The 8,930-nt window shown below is 35.6% G+C and overlaps 1 long non-coding RNA gene across 1 annotated transcript; it reads left to right on the top strand.

Moving 5' to 3' along the window:
- The first annotated feature begins 2,192 nt into the window (after window positions 1–2,192).
- Window positions 2,193–4,299, top strand: LOC145012267 (uncharacterized). Its single transcript, XR_013664436.1, has 3 exons — window positions 2,193–2,897; window positions 3,236–3,312; window positions 3,425–4,299. It is a non-coding gene; the product is annotated as an uncharacterized LOC145012267 (long non-coding RNA).
- Window positions 4,300–8,930: the final 4,631 nt, after the last annotated feature.

Raw genomic sequence — 8,930 nt, 5'->3', positions numbered from 1 at the left:
TTTTGCACCAAAGAAATACACATTCCCAGTCCTTTAAGGCCATTGGACACCGAAATAACACATGGGCCATATCTTCCTCCTCCGTATCACAGTAGGAACATAAGGCCGATGTAATATGGATGCCCCATCCGGTCAAGCTTTTCCATCCACATAATGCAGTTGATCTTTAACGACATTTCATGAATCTAATTTACTAATGCTTCCCTAGAATCATATTCCTCCAATCAATATGTGTTATAAGAATGTTTATGTGGAATATTCCATCACTCGACAGAATACACACCTATCTGTCACTTTGTGCCACTGTTTGAATAGTACAGACTTTTCTAGAGAGCCTCTTGATCTCGCACATTTGTTCTATGGTTGTTGGTGTTTCTTTCCAATTCCAATTACATCGCCCGTCATGTAAACGATCATTAATCTTAAAGTGTTTGTGACTTCCAATTTGTACATCTCAGGAAAGGATGTCTTTAATGTATTATCTCTGGTCCACCTGTGAAGCCAAAACATAGTATCATCACCAGACCCGATCTTTTTTGATATTACATCGTTTAGATCAATTCCAATTTTTTCCAGTTTGCGTTCTACTCTAGCGATATTGCTCCATACACCAAGTAGGGTTTTTATTGGAAATATGATCTGTCAGTTTGTTATAAAGATTATGTATTCCTTTTATAACCTTACTCCATATGCTCGGACCATCCGTCTTCAATCTCCATAACCATTTCACAATTAGTGATAGGTTGAGCGCCTTTAATGAACCCAAACCTAGTTTGTTACTCCTCACGCTCGGACTATCCGTCTTCAATCTCATTGTTTGTTACTCCATACGCTCGGACTATCTGTTTTAATATGGTTTCGGTTTCTGGGTTTGTGGGTCGATTTCATCGGTTTTGGGTTCAACCCATGGGTTTTGGGTTTAACATGGTGGGTTTTAGGTTGTAAGCTATTTTTTAGCAAATCTTTATGACTTAAAAAATGAAACAAAATTAACAACCTAGATTAAAAAAAACCAATTATAAAACCAATACAACATCAAAAGTATGTTGCTAAAAGTTTACAACAACCAAGTTTAACAAATAACAAATTTTAAATGGTATATAGATTTTCCATTTTATTAAAATATATAAGGCATATCGATTTTAAGGTGGGTTCAACCCAATGGGTTGGGCCGGTTCCTATGGGTCAGTACTTAAGTACTAAAACCGTACCCATAACCCATTTTTCAGTTTTTAAAAATTTAAACCCAAACCCAACGGTTTGGGTTCGGTTTCGGTTTTGTCGGTTTTGGTTTTGCTCCCCCTACTCTTAATTATATTTAAGACAAACTTGAATAATTGACCCCATTGATTTGTGATTTTCTTTTTGTATTTGGTCCAACAACTTTCCTACTTACATATTACATCCCAAAACCATGTTTCGTTGCGGTTTTAGTCTTCGGACATAACAATCACTAGCTCAATATGTTAGTCCTTGTGCTCATGAGGTTAAATTTGTCTTTTCACTTACCCCTCGCTCCTATATTAGACAACTACAACATCCACATATGAACCCTAATTCTCTCGATTGCTTTGTACTTATTATCCTCTCCGACGAACATATCGCATCAGACGAAGAAAGCATTGATTTAGATGACTCATATAATAAAAGGTATTCAACGATTCATTAAGATGATTCACACAAAAAAATCTAAACAACGATTACATTCCATTGATTCTTAAACGTTTGAAGCTTTTACACTAAAATAACAACATCACAAGCTTTTACACCAAAAATCTTAAACCTTTACAAAAAACATTCTTCATAATTCTTAGTTTATGTGGTGAGCAAGAAGATGCAACTAAGAATTTTGAGACCATAGATCAATGTTGCAATGGCCAAGAATATCGCATTTCATCCCGAACACAACATACCAGTGTACATTGTTTCATTTGCAAGTCGGTCATTGACAGAAAAACTAAACTCTTTATGGCACAAATGAGCAAAACATATATATATATATATATATATATATATATATATATATATATATATATATATATATATATATATACAAAAACATTTTTTTCTTAAACAGCCTTCGTGCATTTCATGCATATCTCTTTTTTTGGCGCGTGAAAAGAGTCTGGAAGCTTTTCCATGAATTTTAATCGCCTGTTTAAAAGCATTTCCTCGGTTGCATGTCTTCCACGGAGCTTAACAGGTGGATTTCTTGCACAGATGCTTGGGAAAAGCTCTCTTCCTCTCCTATCTTTCAATAAACCCTTCACTTTTAATAATACGAGATCCTCTTTCTCTGTTTTTTTTTCTCTCTCTCTCTCTCTCAACCCGCTTCTCTCTTTATCAGACCCTCACACCTTCTCCCAAATATCGATTTAATACCCACTAGATTGTGCATGCAGGGTTGAAGGATTCACTTTGAACTTGGTAAATGAATCAAATTGAAGTTGGGGAAACTAAGATCAAATAGGGGAAAGTATGAATGATGATACCAGATTCCTAATATTGAGATTTCTCAAGCCTTTTCATTCAAAGTTTTTATTTTAATTTAGGCTTCTTTCTTTTGTTTACTTTGTCTGCTTTATTTCATTTACAACAGGGAGACGTTTCTTCCTCGGTATACCATCGTTCCTCATTTTTAGACATCTTTTTCCACCTTCTTCCTTTCTACTTGGTAAGATTTCTTAGTATTTCTTTGTCGTTTGACCTGATTAGCAGTGCGTTCATTGTTTTTCCCAGGTCAGATGTTGCAACTGGATACAGCCACAGTTAGAATTCTTTTATCCAGAGGAACGACTTTTAAAACCATTGGCAACTGGATATGGATACGGCTACAGATGTTTGCTATTATTCAATCGGATCAGCAAAAGAAAGGTGATGTATGCCTCCTTCCACAGGTTAGGACTTTTTCTTACTCCTAATAGCTGCTTTTTCTATTCCAAAATTAAGTCTACAAAAAGAGTTCAAGTTCAAACACTCCACTTGTTTGATATAATGCCTAAGTGGAGGTTTTAACTTCTTTATGAAAAAATAATAGGTTGCAAATATGTGAAGGTACTTTTTTTTTATTCTTCTCCGCATTTCATCTCTAAAGAAATATATTAAATACATAATCTGCAAAACTATTCTAGGCCCAACATGTCATCTCACGGTTTATGAACCTCTCAAGTTTCTTTAAAGTGCCCTTTGCCATTGAATCGATATGTTTTCTCTGACATTTTTCTAAATCTTACAGTTATAATCAACACCTCTAAGGAATTACAACTTCAGAAGCTGTTAAGCTGTTACTCTGTGACTCTGGGAGGCTTGGAGGTGTGAGTGGTTGACATGTTTTAAGGAATTTTTAAAATTTTCTTTTAAATATGTTATGGTTTGTTTTATGTATTAAATGAAAAAGGTTTTTTTTTGTGTATTTGGATGGCAGGTGTTGCTTTAGATCTACTCCTTGTTAATGGAGCCAAAAGTTGATGATATATTGGTACCAGAAATTGAGAAATCGACAGGTCCAAATACGAATCCCATACAGTAAACAGAAGTCCATTTTCTATTTTTCTAAGGAAGTTGGGAAAATATGTAACTGGTTCTTAAAAATATCAAAGAGGCATGAAAATAATGCAATTTATATACGTAGTGATAAACAAATACATGTTTTGCAATCCTAAAATGCTAGAAGGAATTGGTTTGTGCTCTGAAGAAGGTCTTCTTTAATACAAAGTGTTTTTCTTCTCTTAATTTTAACTTTTATTTCTTATTCTGAATGGTTTAGAATTGTGGTAGGAAGCTATTTCAAGCCTTCAGGGACATTATCTCAGGTAGTCGTTACTTCAAACATATGACCAACGGCTACTTGTGCATGACACATTGATGTTTAAGTTGTATTCTATTCAAATTTTAAAGTTTTAAATTGGTAATAGATGTTTTCATTATAGGTACTTATAGAGATTTCAGCAAAAATAAATAAATAAATAAATAAACTTCTATGCACTTGCAAAAAGAAATCAAGTGATCAAAGCTCAGGCCTCTGTATACCGTTGCTACCCCATTGTTAAAGATAATAGAATATATGAGCATATAGTGAAGGTCTCTCCTGGATGATCATCAGAAAAAGAATACAGTTCATTTTCTATCGGTTATTTATTGATATACGATTGTATTGTTTTATCATTTTCAAGTTTTGGCAGGTCCCAAGGCTCAAATACCAGTCGGATGGAAAGAGGGCATTAGCATTTTTAGTCTTTATTCATTTATACTTTGGTTTTTACCTCTTATAGCAAGAAACTTTAACTTTCTTACCCATAATAGCAATTTACTTTCAATGAATATTTCCTAAGATATCCACTTTAAATAAAACCTTACGCTGTACGTGGGTCGTGCTCAGCCTATTCACATTACTAGTATATATATATATATATATATATATATATATATATATATATATATATATATATATATATATATATATATATATATATATATATATATATATATATATATATATATATATAAACTAAATCACCCTGAAGCCAACATATAAGTTCTTTAACTGAAATGTATGAAACTTTAAATAAAGGAGTGTTAGTTGACTAATTCAAACTAATAACCGACATGTTTCTTTACTTTTAGCAATTAGAGAAGTCATGCGGTCGTGTTCCTCCCATTTAGGTTTCTTTCGGTTTCATATTTTTCCATTAAGTATTGTAATTTCTTTGTTTCCGATGACAATAAAGAAACTAGCATTTTTCCTTCCCTTTCTTCCATAAAGAAACTAGCATTTTTCCTTCCCTTTCTTCCATACAATAGAAAGCATTACATAACAATTGGGTATTCAATGTCAAAGATAAAATTGGCTTTAATAGAATATGGGAGTAGACTACAAGTAGATATTCTCACAAGTTGTAAAAATAATAAAATCGCATTGGTACTGTGTATTTAAAACAATAGAAAATTTACATCTTATCAACTAGATGTGAAGACAATTTTTTGTATGAAGAATTTGATTAGTATATCTATGTGGCACAACTAGAAGATTTTTAGTTGATCGGTAAAGAAAATACGGTGTGCAAGTTTAGGGGTGGCAATCTATGTCAAAGATACATGATACAAAATGAATTTGGGATAAATCTATTCTAATAAATGAATATTTTTTTTGCCAGTTATCACAGTCTCCTTTTCAATTTGCCAAATGTCATTTTGTGGTTATTTTGAATTAATTTTTATTTCACATGTTATTTTTTGGTTTTTCTATTTTATTAATTTCACACTTTATTTGAATGTAATAATAAATGCATATTAATTTTCTTAATGAACTTTCCTTTTAATTTCAAAATTACTAAATTAAAGCTTCATTAATTTCCTTTATTTCTTTATCTAAATTATTTATTCAAATTTAGAGAAAAAAAAACTCTTTAATTTTTATAATTCAATAAAGGAAATAAATGAAATTATAAAACTTTAAATAAATAAAGGAAATTAATGAAGCTTTAATTTTTTTTTTGAACAACAGGCAAATATATATTAAAAATAAACTAGCCAGAGGCTAGAAATACAAAACATTAACGAAAACAAAACATAAAAACCACAGTTTATAGCCTGCTATAGCATTCTAGAATCGGATCACTACACCATTCATACCACCTCAGGGTCTGACCTTTCTTCTTTCTAGCATTGATCCAAAAATTCGAGAGTGATTTCACTTCATAAGCCAACGCCGGTATCGATTTTTGAATTGGAGCATGCGAATGAGCCCTTACATTCCGGTATTTCCAGATCACCCAGATATATGTTAGCATTATAGCTTCATGGATACAAGCTAGCCTTTGATGCCCCGCTACATTCCGTTTACTATGCATCAGATCACGGATTGAGACAAGAGGGAAATCAAATAACCGCCACCAATTGCATATAAGCTGCCAAACCTCCCTCGACACCGGGCACTCTAAAAAAATATGTTGTTCAGATTCCGGATCTCCATGGCAGATCCTGCATAGATTTGAAGAGCATATACCGAATCTTAATAAGTTGACCATATTGGGGAGCTTCCCGTGACAGATACGCCATGCAAGAATATTTATCTTTCCTGGGGTCAGCGGATTCCAGGACCAAATACTAGCGCTATCTGGAAGAGTGAGTTTGTCAATGTGGCATCTAAATGACCTGACCGAAAAAACTCCAGAGGGTTCGAGAGACCATGACCATCTGAGAGACCCATTAGAATTCAGAGAATGGAGAAAATGATTTGAAAATGATACACCGTCCTTCTCAAGGATTTTTGGAATATTTGCAATGGTGCCCCAACAGCCGCTTTTCCTCTTCGCAACTGAAGGCCTATCAAAACCCCCATCAACTCCATAGATAGATTTTATTACCTCCACCCACGAACTCTCTGGATAGTTCCTGAATCTCCACCACCACTTCCCCAACAGAGCTAAATTTTGAGCCTTTAAAATGCCGATTCCAAGCCCGCCACAATCTTTACCAGCGAGGATTTTGTCCCAAGAAATCCAAGCCATTTTCTTTGTAGTTTCATCCCCTCCCCAAAAGAATCGCATCCTTATCTTTTCGAGGGTTTTATAACTTTTACCGGAGCTTTATAAATAGAAAAATAGTAGGAGCTAAGACTACTCAACACAACTTTACATAGAGTTAAGCGCCCACCAAAAGATAGATTGTTGGCCTTCCATTTAGATAGCCTCGCTTGAAATTTCTCGATTAAAGGGGTCCAGTGTGCCACCCTAGCCATAGATGCACCAACCGGCAGGCCAAGATAATTGAAGGGAAAGGATCCAATGGAACAATTACTATATCGGGCCAATAATTCTAATTCACAGTTTGGAACACCAATGCCGAATATCTTACTTTTGGACATATTTACCTTGAGACCTGATGATAGCTCAAAACACCTAAGGATTTTGATCAGATTTTTAACATTTTCAATAGACCAAGAGCCCAAAAAAATAGCATCATCAGCATATTGGAGATGAGAGATGGATGGACCTTGTCTAGGCAGCTGGATACCGGTAAAAACCCCAAATTGTTTTGCCATTTCCAAGGCGATGTTTAACCCTTCAGCCGCGATGATGAAAAGGAACGGAGATAGAGGGTCACCTTGCCTGATACCACGCTCCATACAAAATTCAGAAGTAGCCGACCCGTTTATTAGAACCGAAACTCTAGCAGAAGAAAGACAACCATGGATCCAAGACCGCCATTTGCCCCCGAATTCCATTTGCTCCAAAATCGAATCCAGGTACTCCCAGCTGAGGCAGTCGAAAGCTTTCTCGAAGTCCACTTTGAATGCAAAAGCTACCTTCTTATTCTTTTTCAACCAACTGATAACTTCATTTAGGATTAGAGGACCATCCAGGATGAATCTACTCTTAATAAAAGCCGTCTGCACTGGACTAACTACCAAATGAATCACCATCTTAATTCTTTCCGCAAGGATCTTTGAAATGGTTTTATATAGACATCCAATTAAGCTAATGGGCCTGAAATCACACATCGATATTGGGTCTGGACTTTTGGAATGAGGGTGATGAAAGAGGCATTACAGCCCTTGTCGATGACCCCAGTGGCTTCAAAATGTTTTACTGCAAAATAGAATTCGTTTCCAATCACATCCCAATGCTTTTTCAATAAAGCAAACGAGAACCCATCAGGTCCAGGGGCTCTATCCGAGCCACATGCCCATATTGCTGCTTTAATCTCATCTAAGGAGAAAGGGGCCTCAAGAGAGTTAGCCATGGATAGGGGCAATTTTCTGAACAGGGAACTGCAAAATCTCGGCCTATCTCGGATTGGCTCGGCAAAACGCCTCAAGAAGTGACTAATTACAATTTGCTTGATCAATACCGGGTCATTAATCCAGAAACCATTCTCTTTGATACCGTTTATTCTTTGAGACCTAAGATGATTGTTTATAACACCATGAAAGAATTTGCTGTTTTCATCACCCTCTAACGCCCATCGGATTCGGGATTTTTGTCTAAGATCCTCAATGCGCCTAGACTCAACCTCCATTATTTTTTTGGTGTGCATACTCCCTGTTCTTTAATAAATCCTCAAGCACAAGACCAGATTCAGCAAGAAGGTCGATGGAGTTGATTGTATTTGTGAGCTCATCTATTTCCTTTTTATTAGCTTCAACGACCTCTTTCCTCCATGCTTTTATATGCTCCTTCAAATTCTTAAGTTTGCAAGCAATCACAGAAATTGGGGAGACAATTTTATTATGACCGGAATTGGAACTCAGGGACCATCCATTCTTAATAATCAACTCCAGCTTTGGGTCATTTAGCCACGAGTTAAAGAATCGGAAAGGATAGGGACCAAAATCAATCTGATTTGAGGATAATATTATTGCACAGTGATCAGAATGAACGCGGGGAAGAGTGGTGACATTTAAATGCGGCCAAGTGTCTACTACATTTGGAGAAACAAGATACCTATCTAGCTTGCTGTGTTTATCCCCCTTAGAGTTCATATATGTGTATCGATGGCCACCCATTTTAATTTCCAGCAACCCAGCTGAAAAAATAAACTTATTGAAGAAATAAGCTCCTTGTGGACAGAATATAGAGCCCAGCCTCTCTTCAGGAGAACGAACAACATTAAAGTCTCCAAAGACAAACCAGCAATCATTTGGATCCGAATTAATAAGGTCAATTAGCTTGTTCCACAGTAACTTTTTTTCGGAAGGATCTTGAGGAGCATAAACATTTACAAAAAAAACATTCTTCTTGGTTTTGAGCCACAAACCTTTAATACATAGGAATCCAACCCCTTTAATTGATTCCACTGCACTGAATATAGAAGGATCCCAAAGGGAAGCAATTCCACCGGAGAGGCCCCTAGGATCTACCACTTCACTTTGAAAATTTCCAGGACCCCAGATGTACTTATCGAGACCCCCCTTAACCTCAGACGACTTC

The sequence above is a fragment of the Lactuca saligna genome, chromosome 8, assembly GCF_052625555.1.
Source record: "Lactuca saligna cultivar CGN05327 chromosome 8, ASM5262555v1, whole genome shotgun sequence".
Taxonomy (NCBI): domain Eukaryota; kingdom Viridiplantae; phylum Streptophyta; class Magnoliopsida; order Asterales; family Asteraceae; genus Lactuca; species Lactuca saligna.
Note: the sequence above shows the minus strand (reverse complement) of the source record. Positions and strands in the feature narration are given on the sequence as shown.